At 34.4% G+C, this 24,866-nt stretch overlaps 1 protein-coding gene and 1 non-coding gene across 5 annotated transcripts in view; both read right to left on the bottom strand.

The window, feature by feature from the left end:
* The window catches only part of NLGN1 (neuroligin 1), a 975,736-nt gene that overhangs the window by 226,879 nt on the left and 723,991 nt on the right, over positions 1-24,866 (bottom strand). The gene's annotated exons all lie outside the window — the stretch shown is intronic.
* TRNAG-GCC (transfer RNA glycine (anticodon GCC)) lies at positions 15,803-15,878 on the bottom strand. The gene has a single exon. It is a non-coding gene; the product is annotated as a tRNA-Gly (tRNA).

Consider the following 24,866-nt stretch of genomic DNA (forward strand, 5'->3'; position numbering starts at 1 on the left):
GAGAGAAAAGAATAAGGCTTGGAGGTTTTATAGTGATAAGGTTTAAATTATTGCCAAATAGAAATAAGTTAGGTGGTAAGAGATTTGAAAACATTTTGAAAAGCATCTTTACAAATATGTCATCATTGTTACAAATTATAACTTAGCTCTACAAAGAAACTACTGAATCTTATGTCAGTAAGCACTAGGCAGGAATTGACCATGTATACATGTAACTGTGATAACTAAGAAAATCCCTGCCCTTATGATTTTTAAAATTTGATACAAGACATAAGCATTAAATAAAAATGCGAAACTGTAGACTACTCAGGAGTTAGTGCTGATTTTCAGATCAGACAAAGGAAAACAAAATAGTAATGAGTAAAAGAGCCTGTAAGATGAGAAAATCTACTTGGATGCATAGAGTGAAGAAGACGAAGGACCTATATATGACCCCCCAGTTTACTCTTAGACTAGGAAGTGGGTGGAACCATTGCAGGAGTGGGGAAGTGAATAAGGATGCGCAGGTTTGATGAAGGTACAAGAATAAGAACAATAGTGATGAGTTGAGCTTTAGGCCTGTGGATCTGAAATGTTAGCATGACAGCCATAAGGATATAGTCAGCAACAACTAAAACCATCCAATCTGATCTTCTAAAATGATGTCTTTGGACAAATTCTACTTTCACAAAGACAATTTCTTATTCAATTCTATTTTTTTCTTTTCTTTTATTAATTTATTCACTTAGTAACTATTAATTGAGTGTCTTTTATATATTAATCACTAACATTTATGGAAAGGAATGAAAAAGAAATAGTACCTCTCTGTCATTGAGTTCACTGCAAACAACAAATAAGTTGATAAAAAATAGATAATTACACAATGAGATCCATGCTATATAGAAAAAAAAGGCAAAATAAGTGGGATGTATTTTAGATTCAGTAGTCAGAGACTTCTTCTTGGGTGAGATACATCTAACCTGAGATCCAAAAGGTAACAAGAAACTGGACATCTGTATTTTCTTTTAGGCAAAAACAATAGCATTTATACAGATCCTGAGGCTCATAAGAATGTGTCGATTTTAGGAATTGGAGAATAATGTAGTATGAGATGAAATAGATAGGCATGTTAAGTTTGCAATGATAGAGACATCTAAATGGAGGAAGATGTAAAGTGTCTGTCAGATAAAAAACCGATTTTGTCCAGTGACCAGGAAGAGGAGAGATATTTCCTAAAAAAAATAGACTCCTTTGATAAGATAAACATTTTTCTGATTTCCATGTAACTGATATGATTCTTTCTTTCATTAAGAAGCATCTCAGTGAAATAAAGCAGAGCAAGCATTTGGTGAAGAAAAAGCAGGAGAAATCCTATATCAAAGCAGGTCTGTGCTATGAGACAGGGAACAGGAAGTCCACGTGCTTTCATTGTGGTTGAGGAGAGGAAGCCCGTGTGTTTCAAAATACTATTTAATAACAAAAAGTATACATTTTTAAGATGAGATCATTCAAATGTAAATACAAAATTTTGTTTGCTATTTAACACAAACAAAAACTGGCAATAGCAATTTTCAGTGTGGTATTACTGACTAACATATGTAGCACAACCTCACAATTTAAAAAGAGCTCTTTATACCTCTAATTATTTCTTACAGCAATCTAGAAAGATAGATATTGTAATTATGAATTTATTTTTTCAAAGAAGAAGTGAGATGCAGAGAGAAGAAAATTGCCTAGGACATTACACTAACAAAAAGGTAAAGTCCAGATATTTCTAAAATCTCATACTGATTCCATCAGACTATTATGCTTCACAATGAAAGTTTCAAATGGACTTTCTCAGAGATTTATGGTGGATTAATAGAAAACTATATTCTTCAAATATGAGTCCAACCAAAATGAAACCTGGTGCCTACTTTGTAAATCTTAACAGCAAATGGTATAAATAATGGTATAAATAATGTCTCATTTTGCACATGGGAAAACTAAGGCAAACTGATACGCAAGGACTTGAACTACAACCCATATAAGCTTTGATCAAACTGCAAGAAGGTGACTTCATCTTGTAACTACAAGTTCCCATAATAGATGATGAAGAGTTTTAAAATACAAATGTTAGACATATTACATGGAAAACAAAAGGTAGAAATGATCTTTTCATTTATGGTTTTACAGTATGCTATTTGAGTGTATAATTTATAAATTCCTTATTGGATGGTCAAATAGTACATTAATGAAATAAAAGTAACAAAACAGTTTTAAAAATATACATAAAATCACCTTGTTACCTTAGTTTTGAATCAGGGGCATTAACTCTTTGAAGCTAGTACATACTTACTATACAGAACACAAGGATATAGATATTTTTTCTTTCTTAGATAATGTTTGAATTTGTACATGCACATAATAAGGACAAATTTCCTTGCTGAATTTCTTTTTTTTTTAAATAAATTTTTATTAATGTTAATGGGATGACATTAATAAATCAGGGTACATATATTCAAAGAAAACATGTCTAGGTTATCTTGTCATTAAATTATGTTGCATACCCCTTGCCCATAGTCAGATTGTCCTCCGTCACCCTCTATCTAGTTCTCTGTGCCCCTCCCCCTCCCCCTAACTCTCTCCCTCCCTCCCTCCTATGTCCTCCCTCCCCCCACCCCTGGTAACCACCACACTCTTGTCCATGTCTCTTAGTCTCGTTTTTATGTTCCACCAATGTATGGAATCATGTAGTTCTTGTTTTTTTCTGATTTACTTATTTCACTCCATATAATGTTATCAAGATCCCACCATTTTGCTGTAAATGATCTGATGTCATCATTTCTTATGGCTGAGTAGTATTCCATAGTGTATATGTGCCACATCTTCTTTATCCAGTCTTCTATTGAAGGGTTTTTTGGTTGTTTCCATGTCTTGGCCACTGTGAACAGTGCTGCAATGAACATGGGGCTACATGTGTCTTTACGTATCAATGTTTCTGAGGTTTTGGGGTATATACCCAGTAGAGGGATTGCTGGGTCATAAGGTAGTTCTATTTGCAGTTTTTTGAGGAACCACCATACTTTCCTCCATAATGGTTGTACTACTTTACAGTCCCACCAACAGTTCCTTGCTGAATTTCAATGGAAAACAGAGATCATTTATTTAAATTCTAAAACTATAATACTAAATTTATTATATTTTCCTCTTTGGATATATGAAAATTATGGAAGAAAAGCCATGAGAAAGGACGGAATTTTATGAAACACTTTAGAATGAGTATATGTTGGGGATGAGAACAAGCAAAGAGGCTCAATTTTTATATTTATAATAGGCAGTGAATAGTAACTAAATTATTCTGACGCTGGCTAAACAGAGTGCCTAAATATTAAAGGTATACCAACTAGTAAAAAAAATGTATTTGAGAAAAAATTATAATAAATTATATAGTTTGAAACATATAATTATATATAATCAAAATAATATATTATTATATTAATTTTATTTTAAGGGCAAACTTGGAAAAGAGGCATTTACAATCAAATTCACACCTTAAATAAATGTTTCCTGTGGTTTCATTGATATCAAATAAGCTAATGTGCTGCATTAGCTATTAACCTATTGCTAGGCATTAGCATTATTGATGAGATTGTGTGTAACTAGTAATCAGTTGCTTCAGAGAGACAGAGTACTGTTTTAATTTGTTTTCCTAACTCTACTGAGATCTGCTTTTATTTCCACCCTCTAACCAAAATCTCTTGTGCAGCTGTGATATGTATGGTAGCTGCTGAAAGCTGACCTCTAAAAAAATACTATCGACTTCTAACAAGCTTGTGAGATCATACTTATTAAAGAAAGCAGTGTTCTTTAAACATGTATCTTTATTGCTTGCACTTATTTAGCCATCACTGGATCCTTGTATCTGTTTAAATATACTACAGATAGATATCTTGATTCTTCCTTTTCCTTTTCTTCTGAGAAATTATTTGCCAAAAATAAGGCTCTTTGTTGGCACAATGCCTTTTTGGTTAATGCAAACAAATGGAAGACTATATTCCTTTAGAATCCTGATATACTGGGTAAGGTTAAAGCTTCATTCTCAGAAGAAAACTAAGGGTTTAAAGCTCTCCTAGAGTTTGATTTATGTTTTGCACACATGTTGTGAGGTACAGCATGTGGAGCTGGCTAGCTTGGGGTGAGCTGAGGGGTTGATTCTTTCCAGAATCTGGTACCGATCCAGTTCATTCTGATAATGGCTAGAAACTTTGGAAACTTGATGGATTAAAGACGGGGGAAAGGAAGACAGAGGACAGATTTGAAGTCAGAATTCATGGACCACATTTGAATTGGCAATTGTCCATAACTTTTGAATAACCATAAAGCTGACTGTTCATATTCTTTCTCTTTAGGGACACTATGACTGGACTAACTATATATCTTCATTAAATGATTAGCATTGCCATACATCAAAGTGCTTATGTGGCAAAAGACCTGGGCTTCAGAGTCCTACTTTCCCCTCTAAAGTGAAAGAGAGAGAGACAGAGACAGACACACACACACACACACACACACACACACACACACTCAAAGAGAGAGAGAGAGAGAGGGAAATGTAATGGTTATTGTCACTGTTTTGGTTTGTCTCAAAGATATGAAACACAGCTTCCTGTTATTGGTATCACTATCGTTTAGTTTTTCTAAATTATGAAATAGTTACTTAATTTGGTAGTTTTTAATAGAAAATAGGCATAGATACAGTTCTTAAAGTAAATAAGTAAAACAAAATCTTTTAATGTACAAAAATTTTCATTTTACCTTCCACAAAAATTTCTCTTATAATTGCTGAGAAGACAACAATTCTTGTCTGATTAGACTATTTTACTGACACCTATTTTGTGTATGTGAAATTATTGTCTCTCTCTCTTTCCTATCATGCTGGTATATTTTCCTCTGCATGCTCTCCTCCCTCTGGCTTTTCTCTTGTTTTTGTTGGTTTGTTTGTTTGTTTGTTTTAGCGAGAGAGACAGGGACAGAGAGCAGACAGGCAGGAAGGGAGAGAAATGAAAAGCATCCATTCTTTGTTGTGTCACCTTAGTTGTTCATTGATTGCTTTCTCATATGTGCCTTGACTGAGGGGCTCCAGCAGAGCAAGTGTCCCCTTGCTCAAGCCAGCGACCTTGGGCTCAAGCCAGTGACCTTGGATTTCAAGCCAGCAATCTTTGGGCTCAAGCCAGTGACCATGAGGTCATGTCTACAAGCCCACACTCAAGCCGGCAACCTCAGGGATTTGAACTTGGGTCCTCTGCATCCCAGTCTGATGCTCTGTCCACTGTACAACTGCCTGGTCAAGCTCTTGTTTCTTTCTCAGCCAGTTATTTCCTCCTTTTATTTGGTAGTCCACTGCTGTTACAAGCTCTCATGAGTCATCCGGTTTTTGGTCTCTTTTCAGATGTTCATATGGCTATGAGGTATCTGAGGATGCTTTACACAAAACAAATATTAATTTCATTTTCTCTTCATATTTATATTCAATATATTTTTATTTATACTTATAATTTAGATATATTTGTCCATTATATGTTGAGAGATTTAAAAGCTCAGGAATACAGAGATGTATTTTTCAACTCAGTCACTTCCTCTGTACTGTATTCTTTGAATAGATTCAACTAAATTTTTGCTCTTCACTTTGGGACTTGGCAGTATTTGGGGAGACTTAAAACAGTAGTGATATTATCAAAGTCTAGATGGCAGGACGAGGCAGAGAAACCATTGGTTAGTAATTAATGAATTAGAAAAGGCCTGTTAAACCAGTCATAAATTTAACTGGAATTAGGTAGACTTCATAAGGTTTTATATCTTAAATGCAAATGAAAAATTTCCCAAAACAAAATAAATGCATCTTTTCAAAAGCCAAATTTTAACATTGTCATAAATATGTATGTCAGTTCCTAAGGAAAGAAAAAATAAATGATTCATCGAGTTATGTTAAAGAATGATATTTCTGGATTAAAATGATAGTAACCCCACAGCAATATCTCTTTCAGTTTTAAAGAAGAAAGCACTTTGAAAGCTCAAACAATAATTTTGTATTTAGTATGGTCTCTGATTAGATAATATACCATAATAGCTAATGAAAATATGTCTGTAACAGGCAATGTTTGAAAGCAAGCTAATTATTAATTTGTTCATTTTTGCTTATTGGCTTTAGAGAAAGAGAAAAAGGAGAGAAAGAGAGAAACATTAATTTGTTGTTCCCCTTTTTATGCATTCATTGGTCGATTCTTGTCTGTGACCTGATCAGGTATCAAACCCACAACCTTGGCATATCATCAGATGAATGCTCTAATCTACTGAGCTCATTGGCCAGGGCCGATTATTTTTTAAGTAGTTGAAAAGTATTTTCTATCATTAAGTGTAGTTCAGCATAAATCACCTAAAGAAATTTCAAAAATTCACAGAGAAAATACATTCCACACTGTTGAATAAATGTAGAGACCACATGAAGCAGTGCTGTGATTGAAATAGAAAGCTATAAAAACAAATAGCCATTTTAAAAGGTTTAACTATAGATAACCAGCATTAAGGCCCTTGACTCATCCATTTGCCAGAATGATTAGAGGTCACCACAATTTCCTATTGGTTTCACTAGTCCAGGTTAATTTCCTTTAGGCACAGGTCATCTAAGATCAATCACTGCTTTGGGCAGGCCAGAGCTGTCTGAAAAAGAAAAATTCTGCCACATAGCTTCAGCATTATACTTCCTCAGGCTACATCAATTTATGGTCTAGCAATGTTTCAATGTTATTTACAATTGTGAAAATCTGGAGGAGTCAACAAATCTTTCTGGAGGCTAAACATCAGTACTCCAATTTTAAAGTGATTAAGAATCACCTGGAGGGGTCAGAAGAGGGCCCAACATTGGTCTTTCTAACCAGCTCCCCTGTGATGTCTATGTTGCTGGTCTAAGACCATGCTTTGAATAGAAATGAGCGAAAGATATCCAGGCTTTCTAGAAGACTGTTAGAATAGACTAAAAAAATCTTTGTTGTCCTAAATCTCACTGTGGATTATGTACATATACTGCCAGTCCTCTTCGGTTTTTGATCCTATGTGCCCCTGTATCTATCTTGAGTTCTACTGGTTTGGTTACAGATACTTCCTTTTAGTTTGTTTCTGAGAAGACTAACTAGCACACTCTATATGAATGGATTCCAGTGTTCTTTCCTCCTGAAATATCTTTGTGAGCCTTTTTAGACTGTTAAATAATTCTTTTCTAAAGTCATTCTCCATTTTCTTTCTATTTAAAATTCTAACTAAAAGTAATTTGCATTATATATAGAAAACAACATTTAATTATTACACAGACACTAGATGATTACACATAACACATATTTTTCTTCACAACAAGCAGGTTGATCTCTCTGCTTGTACAGCATTGGGCTGTATTGTATGCATGGGAAACATTTTTCTTAGTTCCTCAATCTTGAAATTAATGCATTGAGTAAATATCTATGATATGTGAGGTTGCAGATACTTAATGGAAAGGAAATCTTTATTTATTGAACTGTGTTTGGTTGATAAAGAGTTAATACATTAAATAAAAATAATGATAAACTTAGATATAATGAATGTACCACAACAAAAACCTGGGTCCACCAAATATTATCTTGGAAAAAAAATGGCCAATTTATACAGCCTCCAAGACAAATATTGTAGAGCTACTTTGTCTTCTGAATGCATTTGTGAATTAGCCATGGACATTCTGTCTCTATCAGTGAGAGAATTACTTCTTGAACATAATTGGATTAAGTAGATCTGTTGCACACTCCACATAAATACTGCAGAACTCTTTTGAATGATTTATTGGTGGCTTCACCCTTTATAATAAAAGTAAAAGTGCTGCTGAAAGATCTTCTGGATTAATATATATTAATTAATTCTTTAATTTTTGAAGTAGAAGTTGTTTTTACTCCAAGGATCCATAATCACAAAGGTTAAGAAGTATTTTGGGTACTTGGGAAAGACTCTGCGCTTCTAAAACTATACATTCCTTTAAGCTTTCAAAAGTCTCAATGTAAGTGTTTTTTATACTTTCTCTTTTTTTCTTAATAAGGCTTCTATTTTTGTGGACTCTGAAATATGTGTCCTCAAACCTGAGGCAGAAGCCACAATTTCATGATATTCTGTTCAAGTTCTAGTTGTAAGAGAAAAAAAAGACAGACATAAAGGCAGGTCAGAGGAAGAACCATGTATTGAGAATGTCTAGGTAAGTTTCCAGGAAAATTATTTGAAGAAAATGGTATCAAAGACAGGTTACATGTTTATTTATGGGACAGACTTCCACATCTTCCATTATGCTCTGGAGCAAAAGAATGATGATCATGCTCCAGTCCCTGGAACTATATGCATTTAAATTAAAAATATAAAAAGCACAGTATACACCGAGGTGGGATCTATTGACTGTGTCAGTAACAGCAGCATTTTCATTTTTCCTTTTGTAATAGAAGTCATTGTGTGTGTTTAGGATGGATTCTTGGTCCATATTAATCTCAGCAGTGAGAGCATTGGGGATTCTAAAAGCTATTGATTTTTAAAAAGAGATCATAGTACATTCTATTCTATATAGTACTTTTATCTTCTATCTTAAACCTTTCATAAAATGTGTATTTGGTATAAAGGGTTCAGCACTTAGTGATGCATTTTCAGTATCTTCTCTAATGTGTCTTGTAAAATTTGGATACCTTTTTAATTTTAAGGTATAAAATGTAATCTTGTTTTGATTGAATTTTCTTTTCTCCTACCCCTTCTCTTTTCACAATTTAATGAACAAGGCTCATCACTGTGACAATAAATGTTGCAAAACAGGCACTTTTAATGTGTCCTTCCTTTGCCTGTTCTCTCAAGGCCTCCTAGTAATCTATTTCCCTTCTAGTCATCTTTATATTCTCACTAGTCCCTGAATTTTACTGGTGTCTTTTCTAGAGTGCCGGAACCGTTGTTGGCTTGCAGAATGAATTACTTTTCTTCAGGTTAATCATTAACTTATGTTATTAATGTCAATACAAAATGAATCTTGATACATAATGGATTTTTTTCCATTACTCAATGATATTACTTTATTTTCCATGATGACATTATAGGGTAAAACACAAAAAGTAATAAATGTGCATTATAAATGGATAGCATAAACTATTAAAACTTTGTTTGTAGTCATAATGATTTAAAAGTCTCTGCCCCCCCCACAGAAATACAAAGCAAAAGATGACAATAAAAATCCTTCCTGAGATGGAAAACCCATTTGTTTTCTTTCACTGTAAAGTATTTTGGGATTAAAATTAATTTTATAGTGGCCACCATAGTTGTGGCATAAAATTTCATATTCCATTTAAAGGCCAGGATGGCCTGACCAGGTGGTGGTGTAGTGGTGGTGTAGACCCAGATCTGAAACACCAAGGTAGCCAGTTTGAGCGCGGGTTCATCTGGCTTGAGCACCGGCTCACCAGCTTGAGCATGGGTTGAGCATGGGATCATAGACATGACCTTGTGGACACTGGCTTGAGCCTAAAGGTCACTGGCCTGAAGCCCCAGGTCGCTGACTTGAGTCCAAAGTTGCTGGTTTGAAAGAAGGGTCACTCATTCTGCTGGAGCCGCCTCTCCCCATCAAGGCACATATGAGAAAGCAGTCAATGAACAACTAAGGTACTGCAATGAAGAACTGATGCTTCTCATCTCTCTCCCTTCCTGCTTGTCTGTCTCTGTCTGTTCCTCTCTCTGCTCTCTTGCTTAAATAAATAAATAAATAATAAAGGCAACCAGGATGTATAGTGAGGGAAAATCCCTGAGAAAGTCTGATGCTCTATTACTGAGCCAACTGGCCAGGGCCAGTCAGCTTGTTCTTTTTATGCTAGATATAAAATAAAGTGGCTATAATGAGATAGTGCCTCAAAAAACTCCTGCATGCTTGCTTAAAAAACATTGACAATTAATGTTTTGTCAATGAAAAGATAACAATATCCTTCTTTTTTTTTTTTGTATTTTCCTGAAGCTGGAAACGGGGAGGCAGTCCGACAGACTCCCGCATGCGCTCGATCGGGATCCACCCGGCACGCCCACCAGGGGGCGATGCTCTGCCCATCTGGGGTGTCACTCTGTTGCAACCAGAGCCATTCTAGCGCCTGGGGCAGAGGTCATGGAGCCATCCTCAGCGCCCGGGCCAACTCTGCTCCAATGGAGCCTCGGCTGCAGGAGGGGAAGAGAGAGACAGAGAGGAAGGATAGGGGGAGGGGTGGAGAAGCAGATGGGCGCTTCTCCTGTGTGCCCTGGCCGGGAATCGAACTGGGACTTCCGCACGCCAGGCCGACAATGTACCACTGAGCCAACCAGCCAGGGCCAACAATATCCTTCAGAAAAACTTTACATCATCCCAGATTAATAGCATTTAGATGCTAACAGATTTTGAATTTTGTCTTTGGAGATGTATAACTAGATAGATACAAAACAATATTATAAACTATTAACTTAATTTCAGAGTTCTGCTATAGTCTTTTGATTTATGAAAGGAAAACAAATTTCTACAATATGTATTATTCAAGATTGAATTGCTCAAATATTTATTTCAAATAAAATAAAACTGAATATTTTAAAAACTGTTGAGAAGGTTTTTTGGAGATTAAAAGTAGAGAAATCATGAATTTTACCATAAACGTACAAAGGCTATTAAAATTTTCTACTTTCTTTTCAGTTAAGTATGAATATGATTATAATTCGTATTTTTTTCTGAATTTAAAATGATGCTATATTCAGTTTTCTGTAATTCTACTGAAAATTTTTATCTTATAATTTTAAAGGCTTTCATGAATATTATTACATATGTGACTGTTTTTTTAAAAGCACATATTAAAGTTATTATTTATTGCATTAAAGTATCAATATCAGAAAAATTATTAGTTTAACAAAAACAAATCTAAAATGACATTATACATAAAAATGTATATGCATGATTTATCAAAAGGAAAGAATAAAAAAAATGATTGTGGTAAGGTAGAAAGTTGGTGAGATATTTAGAATATTTAGTCAGAAAAGAATAACTTTTCAGTATATGTATATTTTCATACTATTTGCCTTTTCAAAAATCATGCTTGAATATTAATGATTTTATCTAAAATTGATTCATTTTATTAAAAATCTATTGACAATTATTATTGTAATAGAAATCAAAAGAGTATTAGGCAAAATGGTTGCTAATGCTTGATGTGACTATGCCATCTTTAAGAAGCAAGTTGTTCCAGTCCATTTCTGTAATGTGGGCCTGCATCACCCGAAAGGAATGTTTTTACTTAGATAAATAAGCTCATTGACTTGTTCACTGTTGTGGAATACACAACTTTTGATAAACACTGTACCACTAGGCTACAAGCTACTGGTGTTCCTGGATGTTATGTATAACAAGCCCCACCCCCTTTCGGTTTCTGCCCTCTTGCTACTGCCCAGGACTCTACTTCAGTGTATAAGTTTCCTCACTGAACACTTTGTTTAACTCTGGAGCTATCAGCCTCTCTCTTTGGCCTCCTGATCCACTTCGCTTTTGAAGGTCAGTGGCAATAACCCTTGGCAAGTTTACCCAACACTGCTCTATTCAAAGACTCCTCTTGACTATGGTAGGAGCTCAAATAATGTATGTTAAAAATTATAGAAGAAATACACTTATTTTAAAAAGTTGAACTTATATTCAGATGTTTTTAAATCTATTTGCTGCCAACAAACTGGGTATACTTGCTATTTCACTTTCCAATATGTTTTTTAGCAATAAATAAAAATTAGAATTTTCCCACCTTCCAGAATTCTGCTATGGAGGAAATACAAAGGATCTTCACCCAAAATGTTAAGAATCAAAGATACAATGACTATAATATATATAATGTAGAATATAGGAGATAACTTACAGGAGAAGTACTATATGTTATGAAAATTATTCAGCATGAAGTTTTGAGTACCAGGTTAGAAGGAAATTTGAACAAGATGCAATGAATAATAGTGAAATCACTTATAGGGTTTACATTGCCCAAGAAATGACTGACTCACAATCAGTATATGAGGATACAACTTTATAAAACTATATTCATAAAATGGGTGCTACTAGAAAGATAATTCAGTAAAGTAATTGAAAGCTCAATAAACGCTATTTTTCTTAATATGCAGTAGGAATTTTTAACTGTTTCATTCTAAGAAACATTAGAAAGTTGTTTAAACATACAATAAAAAAATATAGTAAGCATTCATAGAACAACTATACCTAACATTTTATTTCACTTGCTTTATTGCATGTGTATCCATCCATCTATCCATTCCCAAGGCACAAATTTTAAGAAATAATTTTTATATTTTTGTAATAGTAACTTTAACGAAAGTGGCATTTCATAATCAATGTATATTATAAATTATAAATATAATAGTAATTTTTATTTCAAGGGCTGATCTATATTGGTGATAATTGGTTTTGTTTGTTTGGTTTTTTTGTGTGTGTGAGATAGGAGAACAAGGGAGGGACAGACAGAAAGGGAAAGAGATAAGAAGCATTAACTCGTAGTTGAGGCACTTTAGTTGTTCACTAATTTCCTTCCTTCCTTCCTTCCTTCCTTCCTTCCTTCCTTCCTTCCTTCCTTCCTTCCTTCCTTCCTTCCTTCCTTCCTTCCTTCCTTCCTCCCTTCCCTTCCCTTCCCCCCTACCTCCCTTCTTTCTCCTCTTTCTTTGTTTCTTACTCTTTTCTTTCTTTCTTTCTTTCTTTCTTTCTTTCTTTCTTTCTTTCTTTCTTTCTTTCTTTCTTTCTTTCTTTCTTTCTTTCTTTCTTTCTTTCTTTCTTTCTTTCTTTCTGTATTTTTCTGACATGAGAAGCAGGGAGGCACAGTCAGACTTCCACATGCACCCAACTGGGATCAACCCGGCATACCCACTAGGGGGCAATGCTCACCCATCTGGCTTGTTGCTCCTTTGCAACTGGAGACTTTCCAGTGCCCTGAGGTGGAGGCCAAGGAGCCACCCTCAGAGCCCGGGCCAACTTTGCTCCAAAGGAGCCTTGGCTGTGGGAGGGAAAGAGAGAGAGAGAAAGGCGAGGAGGAAGGGTGGGGAAGCAAAAGAGTGCTTCTCCTGTGTACCCTGGCCAGGAATCGAACCCAAGACTTCCACACGCTGGGCTAACACTCTACCACTGAGCCAACCAGCCAGGGCCAGATTACTTTCTTATATGTACCTTGACCAGGGGGGTCCCACTGAACCAGTGACCCTTTGCTCAAGCCATCGACCTTGGGCTTAAACCAGTGACCTTTGGGCTCAAGCCAGCTACTATGGTGTCATGTCTACAATCCCAAACTCAAGTTGGCGACCTTCTGCTGAAGCTGGTGAGCCCACACTCAAGGCTGGACCTTGGAGTTTTAAATCTGGGTCCTCAGCATCCCAAGGCAATGCTCCATCCACTGTGCCATTGCCTGGTCAGGTGGTGATAATCCTTACAATCAAAGATATTTTGTAATTGAGGAAATACAGTCTTAGTTTTATCAGAAAAGGATAAATGAGCTTATTAAATTTTTTAAAGCAATATTTCATATTGTTTAAATATTTGTAGTTAACTTCAGCAAGATATCAAGACTAAAACTCATCGTTCCAGTTTCAATACATGAATCATGATTGAATTACAGAAGAATAGACTTTTATGGCATATAAAAGGGAATAAAAATTACAAAAAAAATTAGAGCATTAAATGTCAGGAACAGTATTTTCTCAAGAAGTTATTAACAGGTTGACACCACTATCTCTTATTTAGACCAGATAATCCTTTTTCATCTTATTTTTTCTTCACTTGAATACTGAAAAATGCAACCATAATCCTTCCCTTATTTTGTTTATCTGGGTTCTTTTCCATTCTAAATTCTTACCAAAAAAGAATATAAGAGCACATAATTTATAGTTAAATCTCTGTTGAATATTTTCTCCCTGTTTTTCATTCTGCACAATCTTTTCAAAGAATGGAAAAGAGCATGTTATATGTTTTAGTTGTGGTTTGGTTGTTAAAAGTAAAACCTGGTGAAAGAGTTGTGAGAAGATATTTGGATTTTTACCTGTAATCTGCTCATTAATAAAACTTTAAGAACTACTGTTAGTTAAGTTAATTTACTGTAACTATAATTAAAAGCTGTACAATCTTAAATAAATATATGAGAAACACACACACAAAAATAATGCAACTATGGTTTGGAATTTCTGTATTAGTACTCAATTTTCTGAAATTGTTAAGAAACTAGCTATTTCATTTAATTATTTCTCTTGCATCACATACCACACAAAACTAATCCTTTCAATGTGAGAAAAAATATTCCTGCTTTACAAAATAGTGCATTCTAATTATAACTTAATGATAACAATTTAGCAGAAGTATCACCTTTTTGTATTCATTGTACTGCAAAAATACAAAATTGTATTTTTCTGCCAGAAGCTGTTTGTCCCTCCACAGAATAAATGGTTCTGAAGCTTTTTGTTATTATTGTTCATTATGCACAGCTATTATGTCTCTGTCTTAACTCTCTGGCTACCTCTCTTTCTCCTCATTCTTGTTATTAATGGCCACCATCTTTTTATCTGTTCCTTATTTATTGTGGTTATAGGGGAAAAATTGTGACCAAGGTATTAATATTGAGTGCAAAATACAAAACAAATTCTCTGAGGGATTGAGAGTTTTAAAGAATAAATTATGTGAGCATCACTACTGAACTTTCTGACATCTATTTTTAACTATTCAAATACTTAAAAATTCATATTTTTATATGTTTTAAATAATTAAAGATTTTAAATAAGTATCTCAAAATAAAGGTATAACTGAATATTATAAATCAAATTTTATATTAACTGAATTTTTTTTAGAAAACACTGAATGTTAGTTTGTCATCAATTTGTAATGTGTTTTTAATTATAAACTTAATACATATTGACTATCTTCTATGTACCAGGCATTTTTTAACTTGATTTATATGCATTTCACATCTGTTACTTACAACAACCTATGAGTTCAAACTCTTAAGTATGCACAATTTATAGATATAGAAAATGGAGGTAGAGAGAGTTGAGAGAACTTGCTGACAGAGACTCATCATTTCAACTCAGTCTGTTTCCAGAATCTACAGGCTTAATCAATCTAGATAGTATACAACTTCATATTAATATATGTTCATCTAATATATATGCACTGTTTTTAAAATACATAATTTATTTTCATTAAAGATAACTAAAAATAAATAGCAAAAATCTTTAAAAAATGACCAGAAATTCTGTCATGCCTATGAAAATAAACAATATTTTGGTATATGCTTTTATTTAAAAAATGTTCCACAGCTTTTTAAAACAAAGCTCTAATCACATTTGTTATATATATATATAAAAAAATTTATGCTATTATTTAACTTACTATTATATTTTAAGATCTTCTCCAAACAATTATGTGGAATTTTTACCTTTTTTTTTTTTTTGTATTTTTCTGAAGCTGGAAATGGGGAGAGACAGTCAGACAGACTCCCGCATGCGCCTGACCGGGATCCACCCGGCACGCCCACCAGGGGGCGATGCTCTGCCCACCAAGGGGCGACGCTCTGCCCACCAAGGGGCGACGCTCTGCCCTTCCAGGGCGTCGCTCTGTTGCGACCAGAGCCACTCTAGAGCCTGGGGCAGAGGCCAAGGAGCCATCCCCAGTGCCCGGGCCATCTTTGCTCCAATGGAGCCTCGCTGCGGGAGGGGAAGAGAGAGACAGAGAGGAAGGAGAGGGAGAGGGGTGGAGAAGCAGATGGGCGCCTCTCCTGTGTGCCCTGGCCGGGAATCGAACCCGGGACTTCTGCAAGGCAGGCCGACGCTCTACCACTGAGCCAACCGGCCAGGGCTACCATTATTTTTTAATGACTGAAGAACTTGCCATCACTGTTTACAAACATGTTTTATTTTTAACCAAAAGTCAGTGGACAATGATTGCTAAAGCTAGGATTAAGAGGCCTGATAAAATATCTGCCATTTCTTTAAATTGCTACTTTTTAAAAAAAGTTAATTTCTCACTGGCCCATGAACTAAATTAAGTCTTAGATAAAAGAATATTAGGACGTATATAAAAAGGGAGGGATGGGTAGTCATATTGAGAAAGTTTTGAGAATATATTCAAATATATTCATACATCTTATATTAACGTGTGGTTTGTCTCATCAGAACACCCTTAAATTAAAGAATTTATAAAAGTTGCTTGATATTTTTACTTTAAAAAAAAGACAGATACAAAAGTATAATTTGAATAATGAATTCCATTAATTAGACCTCATTTTAATGTACATCGCCATTCAAGTGATGCTAATAATAATAATAATAATAATAATACAGTAGCCATTATACACTCTCAGTCTTGCAGCTTATGTAGCTCATTTTAGAACCTTCAATTGCTCTCTGATAAAAGCTTAGCTGGGTAGTAGAAATGTCCTTACATTTGATTAAATAATTCAAGGTAAGCTTCTACAATTTAACTCTCCCTCTTTCTCCAAGTCATAAATAAATATGATGCAGGCCTTTCTTCCCCTGATGCAAACAAGTTTACAACTCACAGCTAAATACATAGCAGAGTATGGGTTAGTACAAATGCAGCCTGCCCACTGATGAATATGGTATTCAGGCTCAGCAGCTAAACAACATAGCAATCAGGTTTCTGATATTTAATTTCTACCAGAACTATAGGAAAGGTTCATTTATTCTATTATGACTGAGAATCTCTGTCTCATTGGTGATACATTTTTGGATGTAGGCAATGGTGATGTTTTTTAAAAGAAATTAAGACAGCAGAGTAGAAAGAATTGGATACAATATATAAAAATCATGGAAGTCTTTAGCCAAATACACTAACATTGCAATCTGACAGATAGAAAGTAGGAGCAAAACATGTGTACATTTACACACACACACACACACACACACACACGCACACACAGGTTATATTACAATATTTTGTTTCACTAAGATAATATGATATAATCTGAGTTTACAGAAATCCAACTAATATTAAAGGAAACTTTCTTTAGATTTGTAGGCGGAGCAGGATTTTTGTGTGAGATAGTCCCAAAGCAGGAAGGTGCAAAGCATAACTGAAATATAGTTCCTCTTACAATAACACTTCCAATGTTACTTCTGACATAAAACAGCAGTAAACAAGTTGCTAATACTTTACTTTTTCAGAGACTATGGTGGAAAATAGGTAAAGTTATTCCTACCCTTCATATCATTTTATGTAAAAGAACCAGAGTCTCAAAGTTTGAATAATACCCTTAAATCACATAGGTTGGAAGTGCCACTGAGGGTTTAAGCTTCGGTCTTTCTTCTGACCCCAGAGAATAAGCTCTTTACATTAAGCCAACACTACTTTTTGTTAATCTTTCATTTGTTTGTTTCTGAAATATCCATACTCTTTCTTGTGAGGAGAAAATCCTATATATACATAAACAGAAAAAAAAATTAAGACAACATAATATTAGAGTTGTTAAAAACCTTTAGAAAATATATCATCTAAATTCCTGCCAGAGCCCTTCAGATAAACAATTGATCACTATAAAGTACTTTTAACAAATGCTATTGAACTCTTCTGTGTTTTTCTCAACTGAGCAAACTGTGTCAATTCAAGACATAACAAAAATAGGATGTTTTCAAACTTTTCTGCAAAAGGGTTGAAATGAATACATAAGTTGGTTATCTTTTGCAATATTACGTATTAGAAATATTAGAAAAATAATCAGCCTGACATATCTTGCTTTCTTTGAAAACCTCACTAAACAGTAGCTCCTTTTATAAAAATACAGTTAATATATGTATAAATTATATTTCTGAAATATTCTACTTTAGAAGTCATTTTTAGTAATTAATATTAGTTATCTATTTTTCCTCTGTAGGCAGAAGGCTATCTAACATATATTGATAAATATCTAACTGCCTACTTTTGGCCTCCATGCCCTACCCCTAGTGAGTCAACTTTAGGAACATAGCCTAGTAAGTCATTACAGAGAACTGCACATCTGCATGTCTATGAGATTTATTTTCTGGCTTTCATTTTCTATAGAGTCCAAATTTTGAATATTTTTGAGCTATACAAAAACATGCCTTTCTTTTCTGATTATCATTAAGAAGAAAATTGAGCAATAAACATAAATGTCTAAATAGACCAGTTTCTTTTATGTTATCTGAATATTTTCTGAGCATTTGCTACTCTCTGTACAATTAGTCTCGCATTACCTACTTTATTATTACAACTTATAATATAAACTGCTTCTTTTGAATAAGACAAGTTTCACTTAAAAACCAAGTTAGTGGGGCTTTTTACGTATTTCAATGTTGTAGTAGTGCATTAAACTCCTCTAAAATTAAAATATCTCGGTTGATGCATTCCAATCTTAATGGAGCAACACTTTAAAAAAGGGTAATGCTTCATTTCCTCCCACAATATATTATGCATAAACGCAGTTTAAACGTGGAAATAGATGGTTTTTCTTGGGAAAAAATCTAGCTTTCTCTGTAATTTGCCACTTGATGTGTCCATGTGATTTATCAGCAAAATATTCATATAAGATACATAAAGTAAACTCTTCTTTGGGAATGAGTTTAAAATGTCCAGTGGTTTGAACAAATCAGCTTTTATCAATAGCTTCAGAAAATTATCTAAGTTAATTGCTCAGAAGCTGGCATGACAGAATGTCCTTTAAATAGGAGAAATTAGATTTACCTGGATTCCATTGTCCGTGATTTCTAAGAGCTCCAGAGCATCTCATGACCTCTTCAATCAAGTGGTGATGCTCTTTGGGTACAGACAGAAAACACTTTTTTCTATGTCCAAAATGTACAGTAATACAGACAGAGAAGATGTTACTAAACAAGAAATCTAATTGGCCTCATATTGATAGTTTTGGTTTAACATATTTTGTACCTTTGCCAAGCTTCTCCCTGATATTTTTTTAGTGGGTAACTTACACTAAAAAAGGCCACATGTTTCTTAACCAAATGGAACTTAATGGTCCTTCTTTGTTGGATAAGATCAGAGAGATACAGTATTCATTAAAGAAAGCTGTTAAAGGTATATAAGCATCAAATTGAATGATTTTAATAGTTATATTTAGAATTATGAAAGAGAAATAGGCAGAAACCACTTGCTGAATTGTTTTTTGCTGAGAAATAATTTTAATGTCAGTTATACCATTTTTTGATTACCTGTGATATAGGAAAGATTTTAAATATGTCATCTCTAATTGTCCCCAAACTCTGCCAGGTAGATTCTATTATGTGCTTTTCACACATGTAGAAATGAAGATTAGAAATTGAAAACTGATTAGTTAAGATTAAACTAACTAATACTGTAAAGGCTGGATGTGGGACTTGAACCTTGAATTTTGATTTGCCTTATTTTGTGTTGTTTCTTTCTGTACTACAATGTTTTCATATTTGAGTCTCCAGAAACCTTCATCTTACAAAACTTACATACAAACAAGAACAAGATCAGAGAATTTTATGTTTCTAACCTGGGACCTCAGTAAGACCCACTGCCACGCTACTGCATTCAGTGGTGAGTATAAAATAGCTATTAAGCTTACTTGCTCCTTCAGTTGCGTGCTCCCTGCATCTACTTTATAGCATCAAAAGAAGATATCTTAGGTTTTGTGGGGTAAGAAGTGTATACACTTCGGGCTACCATCTTTACAAAGGAATAAAAATCCAACCACTAATTTAGGTACACAATAAATATTTATTTAGGATAAGAAAATAAAACACAGCAAATGTTGAAATTTTGAGCATTCAATTACCATTTGTCTGCAATCTCTACCGGAAGTACTTACAAGCAAACAGTTTATGAACCTGACTGCCCATCTTTTAATTAAAAAAAAATTTTTTTTTCTTAACAGAGACAGAGAGTCAGAGAGAAGGATAGATAGACAGGAACAAAGAGAGATGAGAAGCATCAATCATTAGTTTTGCATTGTGACACCTTAGTTGTTCATTAATTGCTCTCTCATATGTGCCTTGACCATGGGGCTACAGCAGACCCAGTAACCCCTTGCTCGAGCCAGTGACCTTGAGTCCAAGCTGGTGAACTTTGCTCAAACCAGATAAGCCTGCGCTCAAGCTGGCAACCTTGGGGTCTTGAACCTGGGTCCTCTGCATCCCAGTCCGATGCTCTATCCACTGTGCCACCACCTGGTCAGGCCCGACTGCCCATCTTAAGGTGAAACAAAATATAACTTCCATTAATTGCCAGTACTCACAGGGGCCAATGCAAATAAAAGGTCCTGAATATTGAGTTTCTTTAACAACATGCAAATTGTTTTGAGTGTAGATGATTCAAATGTACTTTAGTAATATTACAAGTTATTCTTAGTAATAAATCTTTGGGTTGCCACCTTAAATCCACAACCACTAATAGTTTTAGAATGCAACACACACAAGTGTTGGGTCTTCCCAACATTTAATTCTCCCTGGAAACTTCAAGAAAAGTTTAATAGAAGACATGACAATTTAATTTTATAAGACGTATAGGAAAGACATATAGGAGGCTGGTAGGCAAAGGGAATTTAGAGAAGCTTTTCCAGTTGAGAAGAAGGCTTTGGCTGAACACAGTGGAACACTGGTCTTCTCTGACCCATTCTGAACGCCTATAATCTGGTGCAGATACAGAACCACTGTGAGTGTTCAGTAAAATCTCACTGAAGTTTGAAGGGAGTAATGAGAAGAAAGCTAAGACTTTATCTCTGCATGCCCACAAAGCAGCTAAACTAATAAAGGAAAATGTAGTCTAATGGCTAAAGATCAGATCTTAAATATGTTCTAAAATTTAGAATTATAACATTGCCTATATCACTTACAAAGTACACAATTCATTCAAAAATACAGTAAATCCTTGAGTTACAAACATCCATTTACATACAACTTGTACTTACAGAGTGCCAAGAGGGTTTCTGGCAATCAACTGCAGTTGAACATCAGTGAAAGTTATATCATAGAGAACTTCACTTTCATGGCAAAGAACTAACCAATGAAAACCTTATAGAGCTAGAGAAGCAGATATTTAGGGAAGAAATTAGGGACCTACAAACTCCAGAACTGAAAAAGTTTTCTACAAAAGCTGATGCTTTTTCATCTCATTGAAGCAGGAATGACAAAGTTAGAGGAGCAAGGTTTGATATAGAGAGGTTCACCAGAGTGTACCACACAGCCAAAAGGCCTGAGATGGTACAGGGGTGATTATGAAGAGAAAGAGAAAAGCTCTGTACAAACCTCCTCGATGCCTACTTCAAGAAACTGAATCCAGAAGCAGCATCAAACCCTGGCTCTAACACCAGTCCATCGTCTCCAACAAGTTCATCATCTTCTGCATCATCCAAGATTATTTAAGGTTGTATTTGAAACTATTTAAGTATTTAGATGCTCAAAATGGTAAAAATAAATACTATGTTAAGACACACATCTGTGTCTGTTGCATTTAATAGGTAAATACATATACCTGTTCCAACTTACATAAAAATTCAATTTAAGAACAAACCTACAGAACATATCTTGTTTGTAACCTGAGGACTGCCTGCAGATTGTTTTTAAAATTATGAATCACCCTGATTTAAAATTACTGGTCAAGCCTGACCAGGTGGTGGTGCAGTGGATACAGCATTGGACTGGGATGTGGAAGACCCAGGTTCAAAACACTGAGGTCGTTGGCTTGAGCATGGGCTCACCAGCTTGAGCACAGGGTCGCTGGCTTGAGCATGGGATAATAGACACGACCCATGGTTGCAGGCTGGAGCCCAAAGGTCACTGGCTTGAGCCCAAGGTTGTTACTTGAGCAAGGGGTCACTCATTCTGTTGTAGCCCCCGGTCAAGGCACATATAAGAAAGCAATCAATTAACAAACAATCAACGAACAACTAAGATGCTGCAATCAAGAATTGACGCTTCTCATCTCTCTCTTTTCCTGTTTGTCTGTCCTTGTCTGTCCCTCTCTCTGACTCTCTCTGTGTCTGTCAAAAAATAAATAAATAAAATTACTGGTCAAATTTTAGATACTACATGTATATACATATATATGACAAGTAATATACATAATGTTATAATAATATAAATTATATTTAATTGAGTTAGCAATTATGAGTTAATTGAATAATACAGTGTAGGCAAAGAGGTATGTAAAATAAAGTGTTGCTTAGCCTAATTACAATCTCAGATGTTGTTACACCCACAGTGATTCTTCATATAACAATGTAAGTGTATATTCTTAATATTAAATTAGCTATTTTCATGCATGATTTGATGATAACATTAATTAAAACAATAAAATTAAGGTATTACTAGCTTATTTGCAATTGCCTAGAGATTTATATATAAATATTGATATCCACAAGAATCAATAATACACATATAAATTATTTCTTTGTCTTCTTTATTTCTCTTTTTATCTCTAATAGTAAAAAATAAATACCTTCAAGTAAATTTTACTTATCCCCTAAGATATTCTTTAATACACAAATGCTTGCCAGGTTTTGTGGTAAAAACTAAAGAAAGAGTCATATTAATTTGTGGCTCTATTCTGCCCTCAATTATAATGTGCAATTCCTGGGCAAGTTATACTGCCAACATGAGTATCAGAAATAAATTTTGATTTATTTTGTGATATTTTCAATTATATTTGTCATTTACTTTAAAAGACCACTTAATCAAAACTGTTTCTAATTTAAGGGCTCTGATTATCATTTAAATGGATTTGTTATTTATTAATTAAAAAACACAATCAACCAATATTATGTAGTTTAAAATTTTTATGTAATAATTTATCCTGATTAGTACTGTCTGGGTGGCTCAGTGGAGTATCTTCCCAGTGTTCCAAGGTCACATGCTTGATCCCCAGTCAGGGCACAAAAGAGAAGCAATCAATGAGTACCCAACTAAAAGGAACAACAAGTTGATAGTTCTTTCTTTCTCCCTGTCTCCCTCCCTTTCCCTCTCTCTCTGTCTTTCATTTCAATGGAAAAAATAAGTAAATGACTTATCTTGACAGTATGCTTCCTTAAACTAAATTATTTATAATGTCTTAATATTCCCCAGATCCTGGGACATAAAAATATATATGTATGTATTTCAAATATTTATGGGATTCTTTTTCAGATGATTAAAAATTAAGCTAGACTATTGTAAAAACAACCTTTGAATGCCACTCAAGTTTGGGATAAAAATTCATGGTAGTCTATACTTCTTTATCAAGCAGTTTCTATACACATCCAAGAGTCTGATAGCATCACTTCAGTAGATATCTGATTAACTAAACCTTGCTGGGTTTGATAGCACTAAACTCAGGAAAGTACTTGGTTCAAGTAGGGTAATTGTAAGTGGCCAAGATTAATAGAAATTTGTTTAGACTTAAGTGAAGAAGATACTACTATACGCTAGCAATCACATTATGCATTGTTCAACTCGAAGATTGATTAGAAGTTCCTGTCTCAGGGGTGAGGGTCACCAACATACATCTGGACAAGGCTATGTCTCAGCCCACTTAACCCTCATGTTTTCAAGGCTAGGATGAAGGCAGAGCTTTCAGAATGTCATACATGACCCTTACTCATTGAGAATCATCCCCAACTGTTTTCACATTGTGGCCTCGTTGAAGAAGCAGGGAGCATATGTCAATGTTTGTCATAGGATAATGTTGCTAATTTCTCTGCTGTCAACTTTGTACCAACTTCATAGTATATCTTTTAGAAAAGTAAAACTTGTATAATTTTCTAAAGTTAAATTCATGTCTGATCCTAAATATTATCACTTGCAATATGTCCAGATTTTCAATATGTTTTTTGTAAGAAAATAATACTCCAGCAATTAAACTCACTCTTTTCATCCTTTAATTGATTATAACTCTGAAACACAGCTTTGAATTAAATATTTTCTTTTTCATGACTGTATTTCTACTAAAATAAACATCATTTAAATTAGTGTGAAATTATAATCAGAAGCAACACCTAAACCACAGATACTTAGCCATAAGTATTAGCACAACGTATCTTTGCCAGTAGGAAATGGGTAATAAATGTGATTTATATGGTTTATTTGAGATTCTTTATTTTCCTAGGTTTTAGACAGAGCCAGTTTTAGGCAAAAGCATGTGAGAGTTATCATTTACACCACCAACCTTTTAACTGGAAACAAGCCTTATATATATTTTGAGATGTTCCTTTCTACACTGGCCTCCAAATAAGCTTGCTTACATTACAAATGTTCTCAAGAGTCTTCTTCTTAACCTTTTCACTAATTTCAATTTGATTAAGCTTGACACTTTTCCTGTATATTGTGGTCTCTGTTTTCTGCCAGTATATTTGATAAACCAGGGTTTGCTTTTTATTAGATAGGAGCTAGCAATTCACTTATTACCTCATTTTAGGTCATCATTTATATTTTTAAGTCAGTCAGAATACTATTAGTACTTTAAAAATAGTGGTTCTCTTTTTTTTTTTTTACCCAGAAAATACTACTGTAATTTTTCTCCTGCAGATCTGATGTTGTGAAAGATTATTATTATCATTTTCTTGTGTGTATGTGGAAATAAGTGATCAAAATGGACACTGTGATGACCAGACATGAGATTCAGGTAAGTGTGTCTGCTCCATCAATCACATTCCAGAAGTGTCAGTGATGTCACTAAAAGTTAATCGGAGATTCTAATTAGTGTGAAATTAGGATTGCTATACTTCCAGCCAAATGTGAAGAAGCAAATTAAAGTTTTCATGAAGATTTCCAAGATAATCTTTTAGGCTTCACTATTAACCATGTAGGCTTCCAGAAGAAAGAGAACTGAAGCAGAGAATCAGTGTCTTAATCCAAAGGAT

This window comes from Saccopteryx leptura, chromosome 8, assembly GCF_036850995.1.
Source record: "Saccopteryx leptura isolate mSacLep1 chromosome 8, mSacLep1_pri_phased_curated, whole genome shotgun sequence".
NCBI classification, from domain to species: Eukaryota; Metazoa; Chordata; class Mammalia; order Chiroptera; family Emballonuridae; genus Saccopteryx; species Saccopteryx leptura.